This window comes from Pimephales promelas, unplaced genomic scaffold, assembly GCF_988280905.1.
Source record: "Pimephales promelas unplaced genomic scaffold, fPimPro1.hap1.1 HAP1_SCAFFOLD_65, whole genome shotgun sequence".
Taxonomy (NCBI): Eukaryota; Metazoa; Chordata; class Actinopteri; order Cypriniformes; family Leuciscidae; genus Pimephales; species Pimephales promelas.
In genome coordinates this window covers 29,309-52,847 of record NW_028297303.1, presented here as the reverse complement: position 1 = coordinate 52,847, position 23,539 = coordinate 29,309, and the positions used below count along the sequence as shown (strand labels likewise).

Below are 23,539 nucleotides of genomic sequence, written 5' to 3'. Positions count from 1 at the left end.
GCATCTGCTGAAGAAGGGGAGTGGACACACTTTGCTGGAAAACTGAGAGTGCCCTATAGACATTGGAGATGCACCAGTTCTTGACACAAGAGATCAAGAATGAAAATAAGTTGTGGCAAGAAGGTATGAATCAATTCCAGTGAAGGAGGCTTGATCACAGCTGCCAAAAATATGGAGCGCTTCACGGATTTGCGTGTCATCCTTTCGCAGGGGCCATGCTAATCTTCTCTGTATCGATCCAATTTTAGTATATGTGCTGCCTTAGCAAGCACGAGGCCAACTGTCCCGCTCAAGGAATATGTACCCCTCGGGTTCCAGCGAGCCATCACCAAGGTGGTAGGGCAAGCGAGCCATCTACTGAAAGAATGGGTTGGGTAGACTTATCTATGGTACCAAACTACAAGCTCTGAATGGGCTGTGTCCTCCAGGTTTTCGAGAAAGAAATGAGTTGGCGGAAAGCAGAAAACCGGATAATGCGGACAACCTTGACAACATTGAAGGGAAAAGATATCGCCTATGGGGTCAAACCCTGTTCCCTGTCGGCATCTGCTGAAGAAGGGGAGTGGACACACTTTGCTGGAAAACTGAGAGTGCCCTATAGACATTGGAGATGCACCAGTTCTTGACACAAGAGATCAAGAATGAAAATAAGTTGTGGCAAGAAGGTATGAATCAATTCCAGTGAAGGAGGCTTGATCACAGCTGCCAAAAATATGGAGCGCTTCACGGATTTGCGTGTCATCCTTTCGCAGGGGCCATGCTAATCTTCTCTGTATCGATCCAATTTTAGTATATGTGCTGCCTTAGCAAGCACGAGGCCAACTGTCCCGCTCAAGGAATATGTACCCCTCGGGTTCCAGCGAGCCATCACCAAGGTGGTAGGGCAAGCGAGCCATCTACTGAAAGAATGGGTTGGGTAGACTTATCTATGGTACCAAACTACAAGCTCTGAATGGGCTGTGTCCTCCAGGTTTTCGAGAAAGAAATGAGTTGGCGGAAAGCAGAAAACCGGATAATGCGGACAACCTTGACAACATTGAAGGGAAAAGATATCGCCTATGGGGTCAAACCCTGTTCCCTGTCGGCATCTGCTGAAGAAGGGGAGTGGACACACTTTGCTGGAAAACTGAGAGTGCCCTATAGACATTGGAGATGCACCAGTTCTTGACACAAGAGATCAAGAATGAAAATAAGTTGTGGCAAGAAGGTATGAATCAATTCCAGTGAAGGAGGCTTGATCACAGCTGCCAAAAATATGGAGCGCTTCACGGATTTGCGTGTCATCCTTTCGCAGGGGCCATGCTAATCTTCTCTGTATCGATCCAATTTTAGTATATGTGCTGCCTTAGCAAGCACGAGGCCAACTGTCCCGCTCAAGGAATATGTACCCCTCGGGTTCCAGCGAGCCATCACCAAGGTGGTAGGGCAAGCGAGCCATCTACTGAAAGAATGGGTTGGGTAGACTTATCTATGGTACCAAACTACAAGCTCTGAATGGGCTGTGTCCTCCAGGTTTTCGAGAAAGAAATGAGTTGGCGGAAAGCAGAAAACCGGATAATGCGGACAACCTTGACAACATTGAAGGGAAAAGATATCGCCTATGGGGTCAAACCCTGTTCCCTGTCGGCATCTGCTGAAGAAGGGGAGTGGACACACTTTGCTGGAAAACTGAGAGTGCCCTATAGACATTGGAGATGCACCAGTTCTTGACACAAGAGATCAAGAATGAAAATAAGTTGTGGCAAGAAGGTATGAATCAATTCCAGTGAAGGAGGCTTGATCACAGCTGCCAAAAATATGGAGCGCTTCACGGATTTGCGTGTCATCCTTTCGCAGGGGCCATGCTAATCTTCTCTGTATCGATCCAATTTTAGTATATGTGCTGCCTTAGCAAGCACGAGGCCAACTGTCCCGCTCAAGGAATATGTACCCCTCGGGTTCCAGCGAGCCATCACCAAGGTGGTAGGGCAAGCGAGCCATCTACTGAAAGAATGGGTTGGGTAGACTTATCTATGGTACCAAACTACAAGCTCTGAATGGGCTGTGTCCTCCAGGTTTTCGAGAAAGAAATGAGTTGGCGGAAAGCAGAAAACCGGATAATGCGGACAACCTTGACAACATTGAAGGGAAAAGATATCGCCTATGGGGTCAAACCCTGTTCCCTGTCGGCATCTGCTGAAGAAGGGGAGTGGACACACTTTGCTGGAAAACTGAGAGTGCCCTATAGACATTGGAGATGCACCAGTTCTTGACACAAGAGATCAAGAATGAAAATAAGTTGTGGCAAGAAGGTATGAATCAATTCCAGTGAAGGAGGCTTGATCACAGCTGCCAAAAATATGGAGCGCTTCACGGATTTGCGTGTCATCCTTTCGCAGGGGCCATGCTAATCTTCTCTGTATCGATCCAATTTTAGTATATGTGCTGCCTTAGCAAGCACGAGGCCAACTGTCCCGCTCAAGGAATATGTACCCCTCGGGTTCCAGCGAGCCATCACCAAGGTGGTAGGGCAAGCGAGCCATCTACTGAAAGAATGGGTTGGGTAGACTTATCTATGGTACCAAACTACAAGCTCTGAATGGGCTGTGTCCTCCAGGTTTTCGAGGAAGAAATGAGTTGGTGGAAAGCAGAAAACCGGATAATGCGGACAACCTTGACAACATTGAAGGGAAAAGATATCGCCTATGGGGTCAAACCCTGTTCCCTGTCTGCATCTGCTGAAGAAAGGGAGTGGACACACTTTGCTGGAAAACTGAGAGTGCCTTATAGACATTGGAGATGCACCAGTTCTTGACACAAGAGATCAAGAATGAAAATAAGTTGTGGCAAGAAGGTATGAATCAATTCCAGTGAAGGAGGCTTGATCACAGCTGCCAAAAATATGGAGCGCTTCACGGATTTGCGTGTCATCCTTTCGCAGGTGCCATGCTAATCTTCTCTGTATCGATCCAATTTTAGTATATGTGCTGCCTTAGCAAGCACGAGGCCAACTGTCCCGCTCAAGGAATATGTACCCCTCGGGTTCCAGCGAGCCATCACCAAGGTGGTAGTGCAAGCGAGCCATCTACTGAAATAATGGGTTGGGTAGACTTATCTATGGTACCAAACTACAAGCTCTGAATGGGCTGTGTCCTCCAGGTTTTCGAGAAAGAAATGAGTTGGCGGAAAGCAGAAAACCGGAATATGCGGACAACCTTGACAACATTGAAGGGAAAAGATATCGCCTATGGGGTCAAACCCTGTTCCCTGTCTGCATCTGCTGAAGAAAGGGAGTGGACACACTTTGCTGGAAAACTGAGAGTGCCCTATAGACATTGGAGATGCACCAGTTCTTGACACAAGAGATCAAGAATGAAAATAAGTTGTGGCAAGAAGGTATGAATCAATTCCAGTGAAGGAGGCTTGATCACAGCTGCCAAAAATATGGAGCGCTTCACGGATTTGCGTGTCATCCTTTCGCAGGGGCCATGCTAATCTTCTCTGTATCGATCCAATTTTAGTATATGTGCTGCCTTAGCAAGCACGAGGCCAACTGTCCCGCTCAAGGAATATGTACCCCTCGGGTTCCAGCGAGCCATCACCAAGGTGGTAGGGCAAGCGAGCCATCTACTGAAAGAATGGGTTGGGTAGACTTATCTATGGTACCAAACTACAAGCTCTGAATGGGCTGTGTCCTCCAGGTTTTCGAGGAAGAAATGAGTTGGCGGAAAGCAGAAAACCGGATAATGCGGACAACCTTGACAACATTGAAGGGAAAAGATATCGCCTATGGGGTCAAACCCTGTTCCCTGTCTGCATCTGCTGAAGAAAGGGAGTGGACACACTTTGCTGGAAAACTGAGAGTGCCCTATAGACATTGGAGATGCACCAGTTCTTGACACAAGAGATCAAGAATGAAAATAAGTTGTGGCAAGAAGGTATGAATCAATTCCAGTGAAGGAGGCTTGATCACAGCTGCCAAAACTATGGAGCGCTTCACGGATTTGCGTGTCATCCTTTCGCAGGGGCCATGCTAATCTTCTCTGTATCGATCCAATTTTAGTATATGTGCTGCCTTAGCAAGCACGAGGCCAACTGTCCCGCTCAAGGAATATGTACCCCTCGGGTTCCAGCGAGCCATCACCAAGGTGGTAGGGCAAGCGAGCCATCTACTGAAAGAATGGGTTGGGTAGACTTATCTATGATACCAAACTACAAGCTCTGAATGGGCTGTGTCCTCCAGGTTTTCGAGGAAGAAATGAGTTGGTGGAAAGCAGAAAACCGGATAATGCGGACAACCTTGACAACATTGAAGGGAAAAGATATCGCCTATGGGGTCAAACCCTGTTCCCTGTCTGCATCTGCTGAAGAAAGGGAGTGGACACACTTTGCTGGAAAACTGAGAGTGCCCTATAGACATTGGAGATGCACCAGTTCTTGACACAAGAGATCAAGAATGAAAATAAGTTGTGGCAAGAAGGTATGAATCAATTCCAGTGAAGGAGGCTTGATCACAGCTGCCAAAAATATGGAGCGCTTCACGGATTTGCGTGTCATCCTTTCGCAGGGGCCATGCTAATCTTCTCTGTATCGATCCAATTTTAGTATATGTGCTGCCTTAGCAAGCACGAGGCCAACTGTCCCGCTCAAGGAATATGTACCCCTCGGGTTCCAGCGAGCCATCACCAAGGTGGTAGGGCAAGCGAGCCAACTACTGAAAGAATGGGTTGGGTAGACTTATCTATGGTACCAAACTACAAGCTCTGAATGCGCCGTGTCCTCCAGGTTTTCGAGAAATAAATGAGTTGGCGGAAAGCAGAAAACCGGATAATGCGGACAACCTTGACAACATTGAAGGGAAAAGATATCGCCTATGGGGTCAAACCCTGTTCCCTGTCGGCATCTGCTGAGAAAGGGAGTGGACACACTATGCTAGAAAACTGAGAGTGCCCTATAGACATTGGAGATGCACCAGTTCTTGACACAAGAGATCAAGAATGAAACTAAATAGTGGTAGAAAGGTATGAATCAATTCCAGTGAAGGAGGCTTGATCACAGCTGCCAAAAATATGGAGCGCTTCACGGATTTGCGTGTCATCCTTTCGCAGGGGCCATGCTAATCTTCTCTGTATCGATCCAATTTTAGTATATGTGCTGCCTTAGCAAGCACGAGGCCAACTGTCCCGCTCAAGGAATATGTACCCCTCGGGTTCCAGCGAGCCATCACCAAGGTGGTAGGGCAAGCGAGCCATCTACTGAAAGAATGGGTTGGGTAGACTTATCTATGGTACCAAACTACAAGCTCTGAATGGGCTGTGTCCTCCAGGTTTTCGAGAAAGAAATGAGTTGGCGGAAAGCAGAAAACCGGATAATGCGGACAACCTTGACAACATTGAAGGGAAAAGATATCGCCTATGGGGTCAAACCCTGTTCCCTGTCGGCATCTGCTGAAGAAGGGGAGTGGACACACTTTGCTGGAAAACTGAGAGTGCCCTATAGACATTGGAGATGCACCAGTTCTTGACACAAGAGATCAAGAATGAAAATAAGTTGTGGCAAGAAGGTATGAATCAATTCCAGTGAAGGAGGCTTGATCACAGCTGCCAAAAATATGGAGCGCTTCACGGATTTGCGTGTCATCCTTTCGCAGGGGCCATGCTAATCTTCTCTGTATCGATCCAATTTTAGTATATGTGCTGCCTTAGCAAGCACGAGGCCAACTGTCCCGCTCAAGGAATATGTACCCCTCGGGTTCCAGCGAGCCATCACCAAGGTGGTAGGGCAAGCGAGCCATCTACTGAAAGAATGGGTTGGGTAGACTTATCTATGGTACCAAACTACAAGCTCTGAATGGGCTGTGTCCTCCAGGTTTTCGAGGAAGAAATGAGTTGGCGGAAAGCAGAAAACCGGATAATGCGGACAACCTTGACAACATTGAAGGGAAAAGATATCGCCTATGGGGTCAAACCCTGTTCCCTGTCTGCATCTGCTGAAGAAAGGGAGTGGACACACTTTGCTGGAAAACTGAGAGTGCCTTATAGACATTGGAGATGCACCAGTTCTTGACACAAGAGATCAAGAATGAAAATAAGTTGTGGCAAGAAGGTATGAATCAATTCCAGTGAAGGAGGCTTGATCACAGCTGCCAAAAATATGGAGCGCTTCACGGATTTGCGTGTCATCCTTTCGCAGGGGCCATGCTAATCTTCTCTGTATCGATCCAATTTTAGTATATGTGCTGCCTTAGCAAGCACGAGGCCAACTGTCCCGCTCAAGGAATATGTACCCCTCGGGTTCCAGCGAGCCATCACCAAGGTGGTAGGGCAAGCGAGCCATCTACTGAAAGAATGGGTTGGGTAGACTTATCTATGGTACCAAACTACAAGCTCTGAATGGGCTGTGTCCTCCAGGTTTTCGAGAAAGAAATGAGTTGGCGGAAAGCAGAAAACCGGATAATGCGGACAACCTTGACAACATTGAAGGGAAAAGATATCGCCTATGGGGTCAAACCCTGTTCCCTGTCGGCATCTGCTGAAGAAGGGGAGTGGACACACTTTGCTGGAAAACTGAGAGTGCCCTATAGACATTGGAGATGCACCAGTTCTTGACACAAGAGATCAAGAATGAAAATAAGTTGTGGCAAGAAGGTATGAATCAATTCCAGTGAAGGAGGCTTGATCACAGCTGCCAAAAATATGGAGCGCTTCACGGATTTGCGTGTCATCCTTTCGCAGGGGCCATGCTAATCTTCTCTGTATCGATCCAATTTTAGTATATGTGCTGCCTTAGCAAGCACGAGGCCAACTGTCCCGCTCAAGGAATATGTACCCCTCGGGTTCCAGCGAGCCATCACCAAGGTGGTAGGGCAAGCGAGCCATCTACTGAAAGAATGGGTTGGGTAGACTTATCTATGGTACCAAACTACAAGCTCTGAATGGGCTGTGTCCTCCAGGTTTTCGAGAAAGAAATGAGTTGGCGGAAAGCAGAAAACCGGATAATGCGGACAACCTTGACAACATTGAAGGGAAAAGATATCGCCTATGGGGTCAAACCCTGTTCCCTGTCGGCATCTGCTGAAGAAGGGGAGTGGACACACTTTGCTGGAAAACTGAGAGTGCCCTATAGACATTGGAGATGCACCAGTTCTTGACACAAGAGATCAAGAATGAAAATAAGTTGTGGCAAGAAGGTATGAATCAATTCCAGTGAAGGAGGCTTGATCACAGCTGCCAAAAATATGGAGCGCTTCACGGATTTGCGTGTCATCCTTTCGCAGGGGCCATGCTAATCTTCTCTGTATCGATCCAATTTTAGTATATGTGCTGCCTTAGCAAGCACGAGGCCAACTGTCCCGCTCAAGGAATATGTACCCCTCGGGTTCCAGCGAGCCATCACCAAGGTGGTAGGGCAAGCGAGCCATCTACTGAAAGAATGGGTTGGGTAGACTTATCTATGGTACCAAACTACAAGCTCTGAATGGGCTGTGTCCTCCAGGTTTTCGAGGAAGAAATGAGTTGGTGGAAAGCAGAAAACCGGATAATGCGGACAACCTTGACAACATTGAAGGGAAAAGATATCGCCTATGGGGTCAAACCCTGTTCCCTGTCTGCATCTGCTGAAGAAAGGGAGTGGACACACTTTGCTGGAAAACTGAGAGTGCCTTATAGACATTGGAGATGCACCAGTTCTTGACACAAGAGATCAAGAATGAAAATAAGTTGTGGCAAGAAGGTATGAATCAATTCCAGTGAAGGAGGCTTGATCACAGCTGCCAAAAATATGGAGCGCTTCACGGATTTGCGTGTCATCCTTTCGCAGGGGCCATGCTAATCTTCTCTGTATCGATCCAATTTTAGTATATGTGCTGCCTTAGCAAGCACGAGGCCAACTGTCCCGCTCAAGGAATATGTACCCCTCGGGTTCCAGCGAGCCATCACCAAGGTGGTAGTGCAAGCGAGCCATCTACTGAAATAATGGGTTGGGTAGACTTATCTATGGTACCAAACTACAAGCTCTGAATGGGCTGTGTCCTCCAGGTTTTCGAGAAAGAAATGAGTTGGCGGAAAGCAGAAAACCGGAATATGCGGACAACCTTGACAACATTGAAGGGAAAAGATATCGCCTATGGGGTCAAACCCTGTTCCCTGTCTGCATCTGCTGAAGAAAGGGAGTGGACACACTTTGCTGGAAAACTGAGAGTGCCCTATAGACATTGGAGATGCACCAGTTCTTGACACAAGAGATCAAGAATGAAAATAAGTTGTGGCAAGAAGGTATGAATCAATTCCAGTGAAGGAGGCTTGATCACAGCTGCCAAAAATATGGAGCGCTTCACGGATTTGCGTGTCATCCTTTCGCAGGGGCCATGCTAATCTTCTCTGTATCGATCCAATTTTAGTATATGTGCTGCCTTAGCAAGCACGAGGCCAACTGTCCCGCTCAAGGAATATGTACCCCTCGGGTTCCAGCGAGCCATCACCAAGGTGGTAGGGCAAGCGAGCCATCTACTGAAAGAATGGGTTGGGTAGACTTATCTATGGTACCAAACTACAAGCTCTGAATGGGCTGTGTCCTCCAGGTTTTCGAGGAAGAAATGAGTTGGCGGAAAGCAGAAAACCGGATAATGCGGACAACCTTGACAACATTGAAGGGAAAAGATATCGCCTATGGGGTCAAACCCTGTTCCCTGTCTGCATCTGCTGAAGAAAGGGAGTGGACACACTTTGCTGGAAAACTGAGAGTGCCTTATAGACATTGGAGATGCACCAGTTCTTGACACAAGAGATCAAGAATGAAAATAAGTTGTGGCAAGAAGGTATGAATCAATTCCAGTGAAGGAGGCTTGATCACAGCTGCCAAAAATATGGAGCGCTTCACGGATTTGCGTGTCATCCTTTCACAGGGGCCATGCTAATCTTCTCTGTATCGATCCAATTTTAGTATATGTGCTGCCTTAGCAAGCACGAGGCCAACTGTCCCGCTCAAGGAATATGTACCCCTCGGGTTCCAGCGAGCCATCACCAAGGTGGTAGGGCAAGCGAGCCATCTACTGAAAGAATGGGTTGGGTAGACTTATCTATGGTACCAAACTACAAGCTCTGAATGGGCTGTGTCCTCCAGGTTTTCGAGAAAGAAATGAGTTGGCGGAAAGCAGAAAACCGGATAATGCGGACAACCTTGACAACATTGAAGGGAAAAGATATCGCCTATGGGGTCAAACCCTGTTCCCTGTCGGCATCTGCTGAAGAAGGGGAGTGGACACACTTTGCTGGAAAACTGAGAGTGCCCTATAGACATTGGAGATGCACCAGTTCTTGACACAAGAGATCAAGAATGAAAATAAGTTGTGGCAAGAAGGTATGAATCAATTCCAGTGAAGGAGGCTTGATCACAGCTGCCAAAAATATGGAGCGCTTCACGGATTTGCGTGTCATCCTTTCGCAGGGGCCATGCTAATCTTCTCTGTATCGATCCAATTTCAGTATATGTGCTGCCTTAGCAAGCACGAGGCCAACTGTCCCGCTCAAGGAATATGTACCCCTCGGGTTCCAGCGAGCCATCACCAAGGTGGTAGGGCAAGCGAGCCATCTACTGAAAGAATGGGTTGGGTAGACTTATCTATGGTACCAAACTACAAGCTCTGAATGGGCTGTGTCCTCCAGGTTTTCGAGAAAGAAATGAGTTGGCGGAAAGCAGAAAACCGGATAATGCGGACAACCTTGACAACATTGAAGGGAAAAGATATCGCCTATGGGGTCAAACCCTGTTCCCTGTCGGCATCTGCTGAAGAAGGGGAGTGGACACACTTTGCTGGAAAACTGAGAGTGCCCTATAGACATTGGAGATGCACCAGTTCTTGACACAAGAGATCAAGAATGAAAATAAGTTGTGGCAAGAAGGTATGAATCAATTCCAGTGAAGGAGGCTTGATCACAGCTGCCAAAAATATGGAGCGCTTCACGGATTTGCGTGTCATCCTTTCGCAGGGGCCATGCTAATCTTCTCTGTATCGATCCAATTTTAGTATATGTGCTGCCTTAGCAAGCACGAGGCCAACTGTCCCGCTCAAGGAATATGTACCCCTCGGGTTCCAGCGAGCCATCACCAAGGTGGTAGGGCAAGCGAGCCATCTACTGAAAGAATGGGTTGGGTAGACTTATCTATGGTACCAAACTACAAGCTCTGAATGGGCTGTGTCCTCCAGGTTTTCGAGGAAGAAATGAGTTGGCGGAAAGCAGAAAACCGGATAATGCGGACAACCTTGACAACATTGAAGGGAAAAGATATCGCCTATGGGGTCAAACCCTGTTCCCTGTCTGCATCTGCTGAAGAAAGGGAGTGGACACACTTTGCTGGAAAACTGAGAGTGCCTTATAGACATTGGAGATGCACCAGTTCTTGACACAAGAGATCAAGAATGAAAATAAGTTGTGGCAAGAAGGTATGAATCAATTCCAGTGAAGGAGGCTTGATCACAGCTGCCAAAAATATGGAGCGCTTCACGGATTTGCGTGTCATCCTTTCGCAGGGGCCATGCTAATCTTCTCTGTATCGATCCAATTTTAGTATATGTGCTGCCTTAGCAAGCACGAGGCCAACTGTCCCGCTCAAGGAATATGTACCCCTCGGGTTCCAGCGAGCCATCACCAAGGTGGTAGTGCAAGCGAGCCATCTACTGAAATAATGGGTTGGGTAGACTTATCTATGGTACCAAACTACAAGCTCTGAATGGGCTGTGTCCTCCAGGTTTTCGAGAAAGAAATGAGTTGGCGGAAAGCAGAAAACCGGAATATGCGGACAACCTTGACAACATTGAAGGGAAAAGATATCGCCTATGGGGTCAAACCCTGTTCCCTGTCTGCATCTGCTGAAGAAAGGGAGTGGACACACTTTGCTGGAAAACTGAGAGTGCCCTATAGACATTGGAGATGCACCAGTTCTTGACACAAGAGATCAAGAATGAAAATAAGTTGTGGCAAGAAGGTATGAATCAATTCCAGTGAAGGAGGCTTGATCACAGCTGCCAAAAATATGGAGCGCTTCACGGATTTGCGTGTCATCCTTTCGCAGGGGCCATGCTAATCTTCTCTGTATCGATCCAATTTTAGTATATGTGCTGCCTTAGCAAGCACGAGGCCAACTGTCCCGCTCAAGGAATATGTACCCCTCGGGTTCCAGCGAGCCATCACCAAGGTGGTAGGGCAAGCGAGCCATCTACTGAAAGAATGGGTTGGGTAGACTTATCTATGGTACCAAACTACAAGCTCTGAATGGGCTGTGTCCTCCAGGTTTTCGAGGAAGAAATGAGTTGGCGGAAAGCAGAAAACCGGATAATGCGGACAACCTTGACAACATTGAAGGGAAAAGATATCGCCTATGGGGTCAAACCCTGTTCCCTGTCTGCATCTGCTGAAGAAAGGGAGTGGACACACTTTGCTGGAAAACTGAGAGTGCCTTATAGACATTGGAGATGCACCAGTTCTTGACACAAGAGATCAAGAATGAAAATAAGTTGTGGCAAGAAGGTATGAATCAATTCCAGTGAAGGAGGCTTGATCACAGCTGCCAAAAATATGGAGCGCTTCACGGATTTGCGTGTCATCCTTTCGCAGGGGCCATGCTAATCTTCTCTGTATCGATCCAATTTTAGTATATGTGCTGCCTTAGCAAGCACGAGGCCAACTGTCCCGCTCAAGGAATATGTACCCCTCGGGTTCCAGCGAGCCATCACCAAGGTGGTAGGGCAAGCGAGCCATCTACTGAAAGAATGGGTTGGGTAGACTTATCTATGGTACCAAACTACAAGCTCTGAATGGGCTGTGTCCTCCAGGTTTTCGAGAAAGAAATGAGTTGGCGGAAAGCAGAAAACCGGATAATGCGGACAACCTTGACAACATTGAAGGGAAAAGATATCGCCTATGGGGTCAAACCCTGTTCCCTGTCGGCATCTGCTGAAGAAGGGGAGTGGACACACTTTGCTGGAAAACTGAGAGTGCCCTATAGACATTGGAGATGCACCAGTTCTTGACACAAGAGATCAAGAATGAAAATAAGTTGTGGCAAGAAGGTATGAATCAATTCCAGTGAAGGAGGCTTGATCACAGCTGCCAAAAATATGGAGCGCTTCACGGATTTGCGTGTCATCCTTTCGCAGGGGCCATGCTAATCTTCTCTGTATCGATCCAATTTCAGTATATGTGCTGCCTTAGCAAGCACGAGGCCAACTGTCCCGCTCAAGGAATATGTACCCCTCGGGTTCCAGCGAGCCATCACCAAGGTGGTAGGGCAAGCGAGCCATCTACTGAAAGAATGGGTTGGGTAGACTTATCTATGGTACCAAACTACAAGCTCTGAATGGGCTGTGTCCTCCAGGTTTTCGAGAAAGAAATGAGTTGGCGGAAAGCAGAAAACCGGATAATGCGGACAACCTTGACAACATTGAAGGGAAAAGATATCGCCTATGGGGTCAAACCCTGTTCCCTGTCGGCATCTGCTGAAGAAGGGGAGTGGACACACTTTGCTGGAAAACTGAGAGTGCCCTATAGACATTGGAGATGCACCAGTTCTTGACACAAGAGATCAAGAATGAAAATAAGTTGTGGCAAGAAGGTATGAATCAATTCCAGTGAAGGAGGCTTGATCACAGCTGCCAAAAATATGGAGCGCTTCACGGATTTGCGTGTCATCCTTTCGCAGGGGCCATGCTAATCTTCTCTGTATCGATCCAATTTTAGTATATGTGCTGCCTTAGCAAGCACGAGGCCAACTGTCCCGCTCAAGGAATATGTACCCCTCGGGTTCCAGCGAGCCATCACCAAGGTGGTAGGGCAAGCGAGCCATCTACTGAAAGAATGGGTTGGGTAGACTTATCTATGGTACCAAACTACAAGCTCTGAATGGGCTGTGTCCTCCAGGTTTTCGAGGAAGAAATGAGTTGGTGGAAAGCAGAAAACCGGATAATGCGGACAACCTTGACAACATTGAAGGGAAAAGATATCGCCTATGGGGTCAAACCCTGTTCCCTGTCTGCATCTGCTGAAGAAAGGGAGTGGACACACTTTGCTGGAAAACTGAGAGTGCCTTATAGACATTGGAGATGCACCAGTTCTTGACACAAGAGATCAAGAATGAAAATAAGTTGTGGCAAGAAGGTATGAATCAATTCCAGTGAAGGAGGCTTGATCACAGCTGCCAAAAATATGGAGCGCTTCACGGATTTGCGTGTCATCCTTTCGCAGGGGCCATGCTAATCTTCTCTGTATCGATCCAATTTTAGTATATGTGCTGCCTTAGCAAGCACGAGGCCAACTGTCCCGCTCAAGGAATATGTACCCCTCGGGTTCCAGCGAGCCATCACCAAGGTGGTAGTGCAAGCGAGCCATCTACTGAAATAATGGGTTGGGTAGACTTATCTATGGTACCAAACTACAAGCTCTGAATGGGCTGTGTCCTCCAGGTTTTCGAGAAAGAAATGAGTTGGCGGAAAGCAGAAAACCGGAATATGCGGACAACCTTGACAACATTGAAGGGAAAAGATATCGCCTATGGGGTCAAACCCTGTTCCCTGTCTGCATCTGCTGAAGAAAGGGAGTGGACACACTTTGCTGGAAAACTGAGAGTGCCCTATAGACATTGGAGATGCACCAGTTCTTGACACAAGAGATCAAGAATGAAAATAAGTTGTGGCAAGAAGGTATGAATCAATTCCAGTGAAGGAGGCTTGATCACAGCTGCCAAAAATATGGAGCGCTTCACGGATTTGCGTGTCATCCTTTCGCAGGGGCCATGCTAATCTTCTCTGTATCGATCCAATTTTAGTATATGTGCTGCCTTAGCAAGCACGAGGCCAACTGTCCCGCTCAAGGAATATGTACCCCTCGGGTTCCAGCGAGCCATCACCAAGGTGGTAGGGCAAGCGAGCCATCTACTGAAAGAATGGGTTGGGTAGACTTATCTATGGTACCAAACTACAAGCTCTGAATGGGCTGTGTCCTCCAGGTTTTCGAGAAAGAAATGAGTTGGCGGAAAGCAGAAAACCGGATAATGCGGACAACCTTGACAACATTGAAGGGAAAAGATATCGCCTATGGGGTCAAACCCTGTTCCCTGTCGGCATCTGCTGAAGAAGGGGAGTGGACACACTTTGCTGGAAAACTGAGAGTGCCCTATAGACATTGGAGATGCACCAGTTCTTGACACAAGAGATCAAGAATGAAAATAAGTTGTGGCAAGAAGGTATGAATCAATTCCAGTGAAGGAGGCTTGATCACAGCTGCCAAAAATATGGAGCGCTTCACGGATTTGCGTGTCATCCTTTCGCAGGGGCCATGCTAATCTTCTCTGTATCGATCCAATTTTAGTATATGTGCTGCCTTAGCAAGCACGAGGCCAACTGTCCCGCTCAAGGAATATGTACCCCTCGGGTTCCAGCGAGCCATCACCAAGGTGGTAGGGCAAGCGAGCCATCTACTGAAAGAATGGGTTGGGTAGACTTATCTATGGTACCAAACTACAAGCTCTGAATGGGCTGTGTCCTCCAGGTTTTCGAGGAAGAAATGAGTTGGTGGAAAGCAGAAAACCGGATAATGCGGACAACCTTGACAACATTGAAGGGAAAAGATATCGCCTATGGGGTCAAACCCTGTTCCCTGTCTGCATCTGCTGAAGAAAGGGAGTGGACACACTTTGCTGGAAAACTGAGAGTGCCTTATAGACATTGGAGATGCACCAGTTCTTGACACAAGAGATCAAGAATGAAAATAAGTTGTGGCAAGAAGGTATGAATCAATTCCAGTGAAGGAGGCTTGATCACAGCTGCCAAAAATATGGAGCGCTTCACGGATTTGCGTGTCATCCTTTCGCAGGGGCCATGCTAATCTTCTCTGTATCGATCCAATTTTAGTATATGTGCTGCCTTAGCAAGCACGAGGCCAACTGTCCCGCTCAAGGAATATGTACCCCTCGGGTTCCAGCGAGCCATCACCAAGGTGGTAGTGCAAGCGAGCCATCTACTGAAATAATGGGTTGGGTAGACTTATCTATGGTACCAAACTACAAGCTCTGAATGGGCTGTGTCCTCCAGGTTTTCGAGAAAGAAATGAGTTGGCGGAAAGCAGAAAACCGGAATATGCGGACAACCTTGACAACATTGAAGGGAAAAGATATCGCCTATGGGGTCAAACCCTGTTCCCTGTCTGCATCTGCTGAAGAAAGGGAGTGGACACACTTTGCTGGAAAACTGAGAGTGCCCTATAGACATTGGAGATGCACCAGTTCTTGACACAAGAGATCAAGAATGAAAATAAGTTGTGGCAAGAAGGTATGAATCAATTCCAGTGAAGGAGGCTTGATCACAGCTGCCAAAAATATGGAGCGCTTCACGGATTTGCGTGTCATCCTTTCGCAGGGGCCATGCTAATCTTCTCTGTATCGATCCAATTTTAGTATATGTGCTGCCTTAGCAAGCACGAGGCCAACTGTCCCGCTCAAGGAATATGTACCCCTCGGGTTCCAGCGAGCCATCACCAAGGTGGTAGGGCAAGCGAGCCATCTACTGAAAGAATGGGTTGGGTAGACTTATCTATGGTACCAAACTACAAGCTCTGAATGGGCTGTGTCCTCCAGGTTTGAGAAAGAAATGAGTTGGCGGAAAGCAGAAAACCGGATAATGCGGACAACCTTGACAACATTGAAGGGAAAAGATATCGCCTATGGGGTCAAACCCTGTTCCCTGTCTGCATCTGCTGAAGAAAGGGAGTGGACACACTTTGCTGGAAAACTGAGAGTGCCCTATAGACATTGGAGATGCACCAGTTCTTGACACAAGAGATCAAGAATGAAAATAAGTTGTGGCAAGAAGGTATGAATCAATTCCAGTGAAGGAGGCTTGATCACAGCTGCCAAAACTATGGAGCGCTTCACGGATTTGCGTGTCATCCTTTCGCAGGGGCCATGCTAATCTTCTCTGTATCGATCCAATTTTAGTATATGTGCTGCCTTAGCAAGCACGAGGCCAACTGTCCCGCTCAAGGAATATGTACCCCTCGGGTTCCAGCGAGCCATCACCAAGGTGGTAGGGCAAGCGAGCCATCTACTGAAAGAATGGGTTGGGTAGACTTATCTATGATACCAAACTACAAGCTCTGAATGGGCTGTGTCCTCCAGGTTTTCGAGGAAGAAATGAGTTGGTGGAAAGCAGAAAACCGGATAATGCGGACAACCTTGACAACATTGAAGGGAAAAGATATCGCCTATGGGGTCAAACCCTGTTCCCTGTCTGCATCTGCTGAAGAAAGGGAGTGGACACACTTTGCTGGAAAACTGAGAGTGCCCTATAGACATTGGAGATGCACCAGTTCTTGACACAAGAGATCAAGAATGAAAATAAGTTGTGGCAAGAAGGTATGAATCAATTCCAGTGAAGGAGGCTTGATCACAGCTGCCAAAAATATGGAGCGCTTCACGGATTTGCGTGTCATCCTTTCGCAGGGGCCATGCTAATCTTCTCTGTATCGATCCAATTTTAGTATATGTGCTGCCTTAGCAAGCACGAGGCCAACTGTCCCGCTCAAGGAATATGTACCCCTCGGGTTCCAGCGAGCCATCACCAAGGTGGTAGGGCAAGCGAGCCATCTACTGAAAGAATGGGTTGGGTAGACTTATCTATGGTACCAAACTACAAGCTCTGAATGGGCTGTGTCCTCCAGGTTTTCGAGAAAGAAATGAGTTGGCGGAAAGCAGAAAACCGGATAATGCGGACAACCTTGACAACATTGAAGGGAAAAGATATCGCCTATGGGGTCAAACCCTGTTCCCTGTCGGCATCTGCTGAAGAAGGGGAGTGGACACACTTTGCTGGAAAACTGAGAGTGCCCTATAGACATTGGAGATGCACCAGTTCTTGACACAAGAGATCAAGAATGAAAATAAGTTGTGGCAAGAAGGTATGAATCAATTCCAGTGAAGGAGGCTTGATCACAGCTGCCAAAAATATGGAGCGCTTCACGGATTTGCGTGTCATCCTTTCGCAGGGGCCATGCTAATCTTCTCTGTATCGATCCAATTTTAGTATATGTGCTGCCTTAGCAAGCACGAGGCCAACTGTCCCGCTCAAGGAATATGTACCCCTCGGGTTCCAGCGAGCCATCACCAAGGTGGTAGGGCAAGCGAGCCATCTACTGAAAGAATGGGTTGGGTAGACTTATCTATGGTACCAAACTACAAGCTCTGAATGGGCTGTGTCCTCCAGGTTTTCGAGGAAGAAATGAGTTGGTGGAAAGCAGAAAACCGGATAATGCGGACAACCTTGACAACATTGAAGGGAAAAGATATCGCCTACACTGAAAAAAATGATGTGTTGGCTTTACTTAATTTTTTCATGTAAACAGGTTCCACTGGTTGCACATAACTTTGTTTTGTTAAACAAACATAATTTGTTCATGTAACTTCAACATCATGGAAGTCATTTTAAGCCATCCAATCAAACTCTGAGCTGAGTGTTAAAGTTAATGAGACAATTAAGTGAATAACTGAGTGATGATTGAGCATTATTGAAGACACCTGATGATAACAAGCAGAATCACTGAAGGAGAAAATCACAAATTGTAAGTCACCGTTATGGAGATCAGTGTTTGCTTTAGTTGGGCTCTTGACCCCTATATTATTAACTTAAGATTATGTTTGGCTGTACATGAGTTATAACAGCCAGGTGATCACATAGAAAAGGTGGAACTGGGGATTGAATCACCAAACTTCCGGTTTGTAGTCAAACTGCATGAACCACTGTTAAATTTACCTTATGGATCATACCAGCACTGCTCTTGTAGAACATACAATTTGAGCCTTTTCAATGAAGTTCAAATGATCAAATCAATAAACAAAAAAAATTTCTGGGTGCCACCAATCAAAATTCATTTATGGCTCCCATCATGCATTGCTGCATGAATAAATAATGAGCTTAAGACACCTAAAGCAGAATCACAAGGAAAAAAATCTAAAATTGTAAGCCACCGTTATGGAGATCAGTGTTTGCTTTAGTTGGGCTCTTCACCCTTATATTATTAACTTTATATTTTAATTTACTGTTGCATCTGAGTAATACCTGCCAGATGAACAAAGATAAACAATTATAAAATGATGTTGGACATATAATGACATTCATCATTTGAAATTTATGTCTATAATTTATTCTGTTGGTTTGTGTATAACTGAGATTCTGCATAAATATCCAGAATGTTCACAAAAGATTTTTTTTTTTACAATTTTTTTTTCTTTAAGGCACACACAGACCTCAAGATTCAGTCAATGCTTCTCAACAACGGTGACTAGTAGAATATTCAATTAGGAAAAGTAAATTACATAGACAATTCAGATCATAATTTATTCAAACCGCAATGCATGATAGGAGACATTAATGAGTTGTAATTGGTGGAAAGAAGGACTATTAATGTCACCACGATTGAGATAGACAGGCTGATTATTGATATCTGTTTCTACATAAAGATTAAGTGATTTGATCAGAATAGTTTTGTTAAATATTTTCTGTTATAAGAAAATACAGATATGTTGTATAATCACTAAACTTTGGCTAGCAAGTTAATCCTAACCATCAGAATTATGAATTTTTGGAGTTTACAGATCACAGCATGATTATGTCAAAACATAACCAACACTATCGGATCACAATTTTCTTTGTTCATTTGCCTGTTATAAATCGATAACAGCAGCCAAACAAAGTTTAAAGTAAAAGTGTAAGGGTCAAGAGCCCAACTAAAGCAAACACTGATCTCCATAACGGTGACTTACAATTTGTGATTTTCTCCTTCAGTGATTCTGCTTGTTAACATCAGGTGTCTTCAATAATGCTCAATCATCACTCAGTTATTCACTTAATTGTCTCATTAACTTTAACACTCAGCTCAGAGTTTGATTGGATGGCTTAAAATGACTTCCATGATGTTGAAGTTACATGAACAAATTATGTTTGTTTAACAAAACAAAGTTATGTGCAACCGGTGGAACCTGTTTACATGAAAAAATTAAGTAAAGCCAACACATCATTTTTTTCAGTGTATGGGGTCAAACCCTGTTCCCTGTCTGCATCTGCTGAAGAAAGGGAGTGGACACACTTTGCTGGAAAACTGAGAGTGCCTTATAGACATTGGAGATGCACCAGTTCTTGACACAAGAGATCAAGAATGAAAATAAGTTGTGGCAAGAAGGTATGAATCAATTCCAGTGAAGGAGGCTTGATCACAGCTGCCAAAAATATGGAGCGCTTCACGGATTTGCGTGTCATCCTTTCGCAGGGGCCATGCTAATCTTCTCTGTATCGATCCAATTTTAGTATATGTGCTGCCTTAGCAAGCACGAGGCCAACTGTCCCGCTCAAGGAATATGTACCCCTCGGGTTCCAGCGAGCCATCACCAAGGTGGTAGTGCAAGCGAGCCATCTACTGAAATAATGGGTTGGGTAGACTTATCTATGGTACCAAACTACAAGCTCTGAATGGGCTGTGTCCTCCAGGTTTTCGAGAAAGAAATGAGTTGGCGGAAAGCAGAAAACCGGAATATGCGGACAACCTTGACAACATTGAAGGGAAAAGATATCGCCTATGGGGTCAAACCCTGTTCCCTGTCTGCATCTGCTGAAGAAAGGGAGTGGACACACTTTGCTGGAAAACTGAGAGTGCCCTATAGACATTGGAGATGCACCAGTTCTTGACACAAGAGATCAAGAATGAAAATAAGTTGTGGCAAGAAGGTATGAATCAATTCCAGTGAAGGAGGCTTGATCACAGCTGCCAAAAATATGGAGCGCTTCACGGATTTGCGTGTCATCCTTTCGCAGGGGCCATGCTAATCTTCTCTGTATCGATCCAATTTTAGTATATGTGCTGCCTTAGCAAGCACGAGGCCAACTGTCCCGCTCAAGGAATATGTACCCCTCGGGTTCCAGCGAGCCATCACCAAGGTGGTAGGGCAAGCGAGCCATCTACTGAAAGAATGGGTTGGGTAGACTTATCTATGGTACCAAACTACAAGCTCTGAATGGGCTGTGTCCTCCAGGTTTTCGAGGAAGAAATGAGTTGGCGGAAAGCAGAAAACCGGATAATGCGGACAACCTTGACAACATTGAAGGGAAAAGATATCGCCTATGGGGTCAAACCCTGTTCCCTGTCTGCATCTGCTGAAGAAAGGGAGTGGACACACTTTGCTGGAAAACTGAGAGTGCCTTATAGACATTGGAGATGCACCAGTTCTTGACACAAGAGATCAAGAATGAAAATAAGTTGTGGCAAGAAGGTATGAATCAATTCCAGTGAAGGAGGCTTGATCACAGCTGCCAAAAATATGGAGCGCTTCACGGATTTGCGTGTCATCCTTTCGCAGGGGCCATGCTAATCTTCTCTGTATCGATCCAATTTTAGTATATGTGCTGCCTTAGCAAGCACGAGGCCAACTGTCCCGCTCAAGGAATATGTACCCCTCGGGTTCCAGCGAGCCATCACCAAGGTGGTAGGGCAAGCGAGCCATCTACTGAAAGAATGGGTTGGGTAGACTTATCTATGGTACCAAACTACAAGCTCTGAATGGGCTGTGTCCTCCAGGTTTTCGAGAAAGAAATGAGTTGGCGGAAAGCAGAAAACCGGATAATGCGGACAACCTTGACAACATTGAAGGGAAAAGATATCGCCTATGGGGTCAAACCCTGTTCCCTGTCGGCATCTGCTGAAGAAGGGGAGTGGACACACTTTGCTGGAAAACTGAGAGTGCCCTATAGACATTGGAGATGCACCAGTTCTTGACACAAGAGATCAAGAATGAAAATAAGTTGTGGCAAGAAGGTATGAATCAATTCCAGTGAAGGAGGCTTGATCACAGCTGCCAAAAATATGGAGCGCTTCACGGATTTGCGTGTCATCCTTTCGCAGGGGCCATGCTAATCTTCTCTGTATCGATCCAATTTTAGTATATGTGCTGCCTTAGCAAGCACGAGGCCAACTGTCCCGCTCAAGGAATATGTACCCCTCGGGTTCCAGCGAGCCATCACCAAGGTGGTAGGGCAAGCGAGCCATCTACTGAAAGAATGGGTTGGGTAGACTTATCTATGGTACCAAACTACAAGCTCTGAATGGGCTGTGTCCTCCAGGTTTTCGAGAAAGAAATGAGTTGGCGGAAAGCAGAAAACCGGATAATGCGGACAACCTTGACAACATTGAAGGGAAAAGATATCGCCTATGGGGTCAAACCCTGTTCCCTGTCGGCATCTGCTGAAGAAGGGGAGTGGACACACTTTGCTGGAAAACTGAGAGTGCCCTATAGACATTGGAGATGCACCAGTTCTTGACACAAGAGATCAAGAATGAAAATAAGTTGTGGCAAGAAGGTATGAATCAATTCCAGTGAAGGAGGCTTGATCACAGCTGCCAAAAAATGGAGCGCTTCACGGATTTGCGTGTCATCCTTTCGCAGGGGCCATGCTAATCTTCTCTGTATCGATCCAATTTTAGTATATGTGCTGCCTTAGCAAGCACGAGGCCAACTGTCCCGCTCAAGGAATATGTACCCCTCGGGTTCCAGCGAGCCATCACCAAGGTGGTAGGGCAAGCGAGCCATCTACTGAAAGAATGGGTTGGGTAGACTTATCTATGGTACCAAACTACAAGCTCTGAATGGGCTGTGTCCTCCAGGTTTTCGAGGAAGAAATGAGTTGGTGGAAAGCAGAAAACCGGATAATGCGGACAACCTTGACAACATTGAAGGGAAAAGATATCGCCTATGGGGTCAAACCCTGTTCCCTGTCTGCATCTGCTGAAGAAAGGGAGTGGACACACTTTGCTGGAAAACTGAGAGTGCCTTATAGACATTGGAGATGCACCAGTTCTTGACACAAGAGATCAAGAATGAAAATAAGTTGTGGCAAGAAGGTATGAATCAATTCCAGTGAAGGAGGCTTGATCACAGCTGCCAAAAATATGGAGCGCTTCACGGATTTGCGTGTCATCCTTTCGCAGGGGCCATGCTAATCTTCTCTGTATCGATCCAATTTTAGTATATGTGCTGCCTTAGCAAGCACGAGGCCAACTGTCCCGCTCAAGGAATATGTACCCCTCGGGTTCCAGCGAGCCATCACCAAGGTGGTAGTGCAAGCGAGCCATCTACTGAAATAATGGGTTGGGTAGACTTATCTATGGTACCAAACTACAAGCTCTGAATGGGCTGTGTCCTCCAGGTTTTCGAGAAAGAAATGAGTTGGCGGAAAGCAGAAAACCGGAATATGCGGACAACCTTGACAACATTGAAGGGAAAAGATATCGCCTATGGGGTCAAACCCTGTTCCCTGTCTGCATCTGCTGAAGAAAGGGAGTGGACACACTTTGCTGGAAAACTGAGAGTGCCCTATAGACATTGGAGATGCACCAGTTCTTGACACAAGAGATCAAGAATGAAAATAAGTTGTGGCAAGAAGGTATGAATCAATTCCAGTGAAGGAGGCTTGATCACAGCTGCCAAAAATATGGAGCGCTTCACGGATTTGCGTGTCATCCTTTCGCAGGGGCCATGCTAATCTTCTCTGTATCGATCCAATTTTAGTATATGTGCTGCCTTAGCAAGCACGAGGCCAACTGTCCCGCTCAAGGAATATGTACCCCTCGGGTTCCAGCGAGCCATCACCAAGGTGGTAGGGCAAGCGAGCCATCTACTGAAAGAATGGGTTGGGTAGACTTATCTATGGTACCAAACTACAAGCTCTGAATGGGCTGTGTCCTCCAGGTTTGAGAAAGAAATGAGTTGGCGGAAAGCAGAAAACCGGATAATGCGGACAACCTTGACAACATTGAAGGGAAAAGATATCGCCTATGGGGTCAAACCCTGTTCCCTGTCTGCATCTGCTGAAGAAAGGGAGTGGACACACTTTGCTGGAAAACTGAGAGTGCCCTATAGACATTGGAGATGCACCAGTTCTTGACACAAGAGATCAAGAATGAAAATAAGTTGTGGCAAGAAGGTATGAATCAATTCCAGTGAAGGAGGCTTGATCACAGCTGCCAAAACTATGGAGCGCTTCACGGATTTGCGTGTCATCCTTTCGCAGGGGCCATGCTAATCTTCTCTGTATCGATCCAATTTTAGTATATGTGCTGCCTTAGCAAGCACGAGGCCAACTGTCCCGCTCAAGGAATATGTACCCCTCGGGTTCCAGCGAGCCATCACCAAGGTGGTAGGGCAAGCGAGCCATCTACTGAAAGAATGGGTTGGGTAGACTTATCTATGATACCAAACTACAAGCTCTGAATGGGCTGTGTCCTCCAGGTTTTCGAGGAAGAAATGAGTTGGTGGAAAGCAGAAAACCGGATAATGCGGACAACCTTGACAACATTGAAGGGAAAAGATATCGCCTATGGGGTCAAACCCTGTTCCCTGTCTGCATCTGCTGAAGAAAGGGAGTGGACACACTTTGCTGGAAAACTGAGAGTGCCCTATAGACATTGGAGATGCACCAGTTCTTGACACAAGAGATCAAGAATGAAAATAAGTTGTGGCAAGAAGGTATGAA

The 23,539-nt window shown here is 46.4% G+C and overlaps 40 non-coding genes across 40 annotated transcripts; all 40 read right to left on the bottom strand.

Moving 5' to 3' along the window:
- Positions 1 to 165: 165 nt before the first annotated feature.
- LOC148961335 (U6 spliceosomal RNA) lies at positions 166 to 272 on the bottom strand. Its single transcript, XR_016154342.1, has one exon. It is a non-coding gene; the product is annotated as a U6 spliceosomal RNA (small nuclear RNA).
- Positions 273 to 707: 435 nt separating this feature from the next.
- LOC148961334 (U6 spliceosomal RNA) lies at positions 708 to 814 on the bottom strand. Its single transcript, XR_016154341.1, has one exon. It is a non-coding gene; the product is annotated as a U6 spliceosomal RNA (small nuclear RNA).
- A 435-nt stretch (positions 815 to 1,249) lies between these two features.
- On the bottom strand, positions 1,250 to 1,356 carry LOC148961333 (U6 spliceosomal RNA). Its single transcript, XR_016154340.1, has one exon. It is a non-coding gene; the product is annotated as a U6 spliceosomal RNA (small nuclear RNA).
- Positions 1,357 to 1,791: 435 nt separating this feature from the next.
- Positions 1,792 to 1,898, bottom strand: LOC148961332 (U6 spliceosomal RNA). Its single transcript, XR_016154339.1, has one exon. It is a non-coding gene; the product is annotated as a U6 spliceosomal RNA (small nuclear RNA).
- Positions 1,899 to 2,333: 435 nt separating this feature from the next.
- Positions 2,334 to 2,440, bottom strand: LOC148961331 (U6 spliceosomal RNA). The gene has a single exon (XR_016154338.1). It is a non-coding gene; the product is annotated as a U6 spliceosomal RNA (small nuclear RNA).
- A 435-nt stretch (positions 2,441 to 2,875) lies between these two features.
- Positions 2,876 to 2,982, bottom strand: LOC148961330 (U6 spliceosomal RNA). The gene has a single exon (XR_016154438.1). It is a non-coding gene; the product is annotated as a U6 spliceosomal RNA (small nuclear RNA).
- Positions 2,983 to 3,417: 435 nt separating this feature from the next.
- LOC148961329 (U6 spliceosomal RNA) lies at positions 3,418 to 3,524 on the bottom strand. The gene has a single exon (XR_016154337.1). It is a non-coding gene; the product is annotated as a U6 spliceosomal RNA (small nuclear RNA).
- A 435-nt stretch (positions 3,525 to 3,959) lies between these two features.
- On the bottom strand, positions 3,960 to 4,066 carry LOC148961328 (U6 spliceosomal RNA). Its single transcript, XR_016154424.1, has one exon. It is a non-coding gene; the product is annotated as a U6 spliceosomal RNA (small nuclear RNA).
- A 435-nt stretch (positions 4,067 to 4,501) lies between these two features.
- Positions 4,502 to 4,608, bottom strand: LOC148961327 (U6 spliceosomal RNA). The gene has a single exon (XR_016154336.1). It is a non-coding gene; the product is annotated as a U6 spliceosomal RNA (small nuclear RNA).
- Positions 4,609 to 5,042: 434 nt separating this feature from the next.
- Positions 5,043 to 5,149, bottom strand: LOC148961326 (U6 spliceosomal RNA). The gene has a single exon (XR_016154335.1). It is a non-coding gene; the product is annotated as a U6 spliceosomal RNA (small nuclear RNA).
- A 435-nt stretch (positions 5,150 to 5,584) lies between these two features.
- On the bottom strand, positions 5,585 to 5,691 carry LOC148961325 (U6 spliceosomal RNA). Its single transcript, XR_016154333.1, has one exon. It is a non-coding gene; the product is annotated as a U6 spliceosomal RNA (small nuclear RNA).
- A 435-nt stretch (positions 5,692 to 6,126) lies between these two features.
- On the bottom strand, positions 6,127 to 6,233 carry LOC148961324 (U6 spliceosomal RNA). Its single transcript, XR_016154332.1, has one exon. It is a non-coding gene; the product is annotated as a U6 spliceosomal RNA (small nuclear RNA).
- Positions 6,234 to 6,668: 435 nt separating this feature from the next.
- LOC148961323 (U6 spliceosomal RNA) lies at positions 6,669 to 6,775 on the bottom strand. Its single transcript, XR_016154331.1, has one exon. It is a non-coding gene; the product is annotated as a U6 spliceosomal RNA (small nuclear RNA).
- A 435-nt stretch (positions 6,776 to 7,210) lies between these two features.
- Positions 7,211 to 7,317, bottom strand: LOC148961322 (U6 spliceosomal RNA). The gene has a single exon (XR_016154330.1). It is a non-coding gene; the product is annotated as a U6 spliceosomal RNA (small nuclear RNA).
- Positions 7,318 to 7,752: 435 nt separating this feature from the next.
- On the bottom strand, positions 7,753 to 7,859 carry LOC148961321 (U6 spliceosomal RNA). Its single transcript, XR_016154329.1, has one exon. It is a non-coding gene; the product is annotated as a U6 spliceosomal RNA (small nuclear RNA).
- A 435-nt stretch (positions 7,860 to 8,294) lies between these two features.
- Positions 8,295 to 8,401, bottom strand: LOC148961320 (U6 spliceosomal RNA). Its single transcript, XR_016154473.1, has one exon. It is a non-coding gene; the product is annotated as a U6 spliceosomal RNA (small nuclear RNA).
- A 435-nt stretch (positions 8,402 to 8,836) lies between these two features.
- Positions 8,837 to 8,943, bottom strand: LOC148961319 (U6 spliceosomal RNA). Its single transcript, XR_016154417.1, has one exon. It is a non-coding gene; the product is annotated as a U6 spliceosomal RNA (small nuclear RNA).
- A 435-nt stretch (positions 8,944 to 9,378) lies between these two features.
- Positions 9,379 to 9,485, bottom strand: LOC148961318 (U6 spliceosomal RNA). Its single transcript, XR_016154415.1, has one exon. It is a non-coding gene; the product is annotated as a U6 spliceosomal RNA (small nuclear RNA).
- A 435-nt stretch (positions 9,486 to 9,920) lies between these two features.
- On the bottom strand, positions 9,921 to 10,027 carry LOC148961317 (U6 spliceosomal RNA). The gene has a single exon (XR_016154472.1). It is a non-coding gene; the product is annotated as a U6 spliceosomal RNA (small nuclear RNA).
- Positions 10,028 to 10,462: 435 nt separating this feature from the next.
- Positions 10,463 to 10,569, bottom strand: LOC148961316 (U6 spliceosomal RNA). Its single transcript, XR_016154471.1, has one exon. It is a non-coding gene; the product is annotated as a U6 spliceosomal RNA (small nuclear RNA).
- Positions 10,570 to 11,004: 435 nt separating this feature from the next.
- LOC148961315 (U6 spliceosomal RNA) lies at positions 11,005 to 11,111 on the bottom strand. Its single transcript, XR_016154470.1, has one exon. It is a non-coding gene; the product is annotated as a U6 spliceosomal RNA (small nuclear RNA).
- A 435-nt stretch (positions 11,112 to 11,546) lies between these two features.
- LOC148961314 (U6 spliceosomal RNA) lies at positions 11,547 to 11,653 on the bottom strand. The gene has a single exon (XR_016154469.1). It is a non-coding gene; the product is annotated as a U6 spliceosomal RNA (small nuclear RNA).
- A 435-nt stretch (positions 11,654 to 12,088) lies between these two features.
- LOC148961313 (U6 spliceosomal RNA) lies at positions 12,089 to 12,195 on the bottom strand. Its single transcript, XR_016154414.1, has one exon. It is a non-coding gene; the product is annotated as a U6 spliceosomal RNA (small nuclear RNA).
- Positions 12,196 to 12,630: 435 nt separating this feature from the next.
- LOC148961312 (U6 spliceosomal RNA) lies at positions 12,631 to 12,737 on the bottom strand. The gene has a single exon (XR_016154467.1). It is a non-coding gene; the product is annotated as a U6 spliceosomal RNA (small nuclear RNA).
- Positions 12,738 to 13,172: 435 nt separating this feature from the next.
- Positions 13,173 to 13,279, bottom strand: LOC148961311 (U6 spliceosomal RNA). The gene has a single exon (XR_016154466.1). It is a non-coding gene; the product is annotated as a U6 spliceosomal RNA (small nuclear RNA).
- Positions 13,280 to 13,714: 435 nt separating this feature from the next.
- On the bottom strand, positions 13,715 to 13,821 carry LOC148961310 (U6 spliceosomal RNA). The gene has a single exon (XR_016154465.1). It is a non-coding gene; the product is annotated as a U6 spliceosomal RNA (small nuclear RNA).
- A 435-nt stretch (positions 13,822 to 14,256) lies between these two features.
- Positions 14,257 to 14,363, bottom strand: LOC148961309 (U6 spliceosomal RNA). Its single transcript, XR_016154464.1, has one exon. It is a non-coding gene; the product is annotated as a U6 spliceosomal RNA (small nuclear RNA).
- A 435-nt stretch (positions 14,364 to 14,798) lies between these two features.
- On the bottom strand, positions 14,799 to 14,905 carry LOC148961308 (U6 spliceosomal RNA). Its single transcript, XR_016154463.1, has one exon. It is a non-coding gene; the product is annotated as a U6 spliceosomal RNA (small nuclear RNA).
- A 435-nt stretch (positions 14,906 to 15,340) lies between these two features.
- Positions 15,341 to 15,447, bottom strand: LOC148961307 (U6 spliceosomal RNA). Its single transcript, XR_016154462.1, has one exon. It is a non-coding gene; the product is annotated as a U6 spliceosomal RNA (small nuclear RNA).
- A 433-nt stretch (positions 15,448 to 15,880) lies between these two features.
- On the bottom strand, positions 15,881 to 15,987 carry LOC148961306 (U6 spliceosomal RNA). The gene has a single exon (XR_016154423.1). It is a non-coding gene; the product is annotated as a U6 spliceosomal RNA (small nuclear RNA).
- A 435-nt stretch (positions 15,988 to 16,422) lies between these two features.
- Positions 16,423 to 16,529, bottom strand: LOC148961305 (U6 spliceosomal RNA). Its single transcript, XR_016154461.1, has one exon. It is a non-coding gene; the product is annotated as a U6 spliceosomal RNA (small nuclear RNA).
- Positions 16,530 to 16,964: 435 nt separating this feature from the next.
- Positions 16,965 to 17,071, bottom strand: LOC148961304 (U6 spliceosomal RNA). The gene has a single exon (XR_016154460.1). It is a non-coding gene; the product is annotated as a U6 spliceosomal RNA (small nuclear RNA).
- A 2,170-nt stretch (positions 17,072 to 19,241) lies between these two features.
- On the bottom strand, positions 19,242 to 19,348 carry LOC148961303 (U6 spliceosomal RNA). The gene has a single exon (XR_016154459.1). It is a non-coding gene; the product is annotated as a U6 spliceosomal RNA (small nuclear RNA).
- A 435-nt stretch (positions 19,349 to 19,783) lies between these two features.
- On the bottom strand, positions 19,784 to 19,890 carry LOC120476352 (U6 spliceosomal RNA). Its single transcript, XR_005622133.1, has one exon. It is a non-coding gene; the product is annotated as a U6 spliceosomal RNA (small nuclear RNA).
- A 435-nt stretch (positions 19,891 to 20,325) lies between these two features.
- LOC120476351 (U6 spliceosomal RNA) lies at positions 20,326 to 20,432 on the bottom strand. Its single transcript, XR_005622132.1, has one exon. It is a non-coding gene; the product is annotated as a U6 spliceosomal RNA (small nuclear RNA).
- Positions 20,433 to 20,867: 435 nt separating this feature from the next.
- LOC120476356 (U6 spliceosomal RNA) lies at positions 20,868 to 20,974 on the bottom strand. The gene has a single exon (XR_005622137.2). It is a non-coding gene; the product is annotated as a U6 spliceosomal RNA (small nuclear RNA).
- A 434-nt stretch (positions 20,975 to 21,408) lies between these two features.
- Positions 21,409 to 21,515, bottom strand: LOC120476350 (U6 spliceosomal RNA). The gene has a single exon (XR_005622131.2). It is a non-coding gene; the product is annotated as a U6 spliceosomal RNA (small nuclear RNA).
- A 435-nt stretch (positions 21,516 to 21,950) lies between these two features.
- Positions 21,951 to 22,057, bottom strand: LOC120476349 (U6 spliceosomal RNA). Its single transcript, XR_005622130.1, has one exon. It is a non-coding gene; the product is annotated as a U6 spliceosomal RNA (small nuclear RNA).
- Positions 22,058 to 22,492: 435 nt separating this feature from the next.
- Positions 22,493 to 22,599, bottom strand: LOC148961302 (U6 spliceosomal RNA). The gene has a single exon (XR_016154457.1). It is a non-coding gene; the product is annotated as a U6 spliceosomal RNA (small nuclear RNA).
- Positions 22,600 to 23,032: 433 nt separating this feature from the next.
- Positions 23,033 to 23,139, bottom strand: LOC148961301 (U6 spliceosomal RNA). The gene has a single exon (XR_016154422.1). It is a non-coding gene; the product is annotated as a U6 spliceosomal RNA (small nuclear RNA).
- Between the last annotated feature and the right edge of the window lie 400 nt (positions 23,140 to 23,539).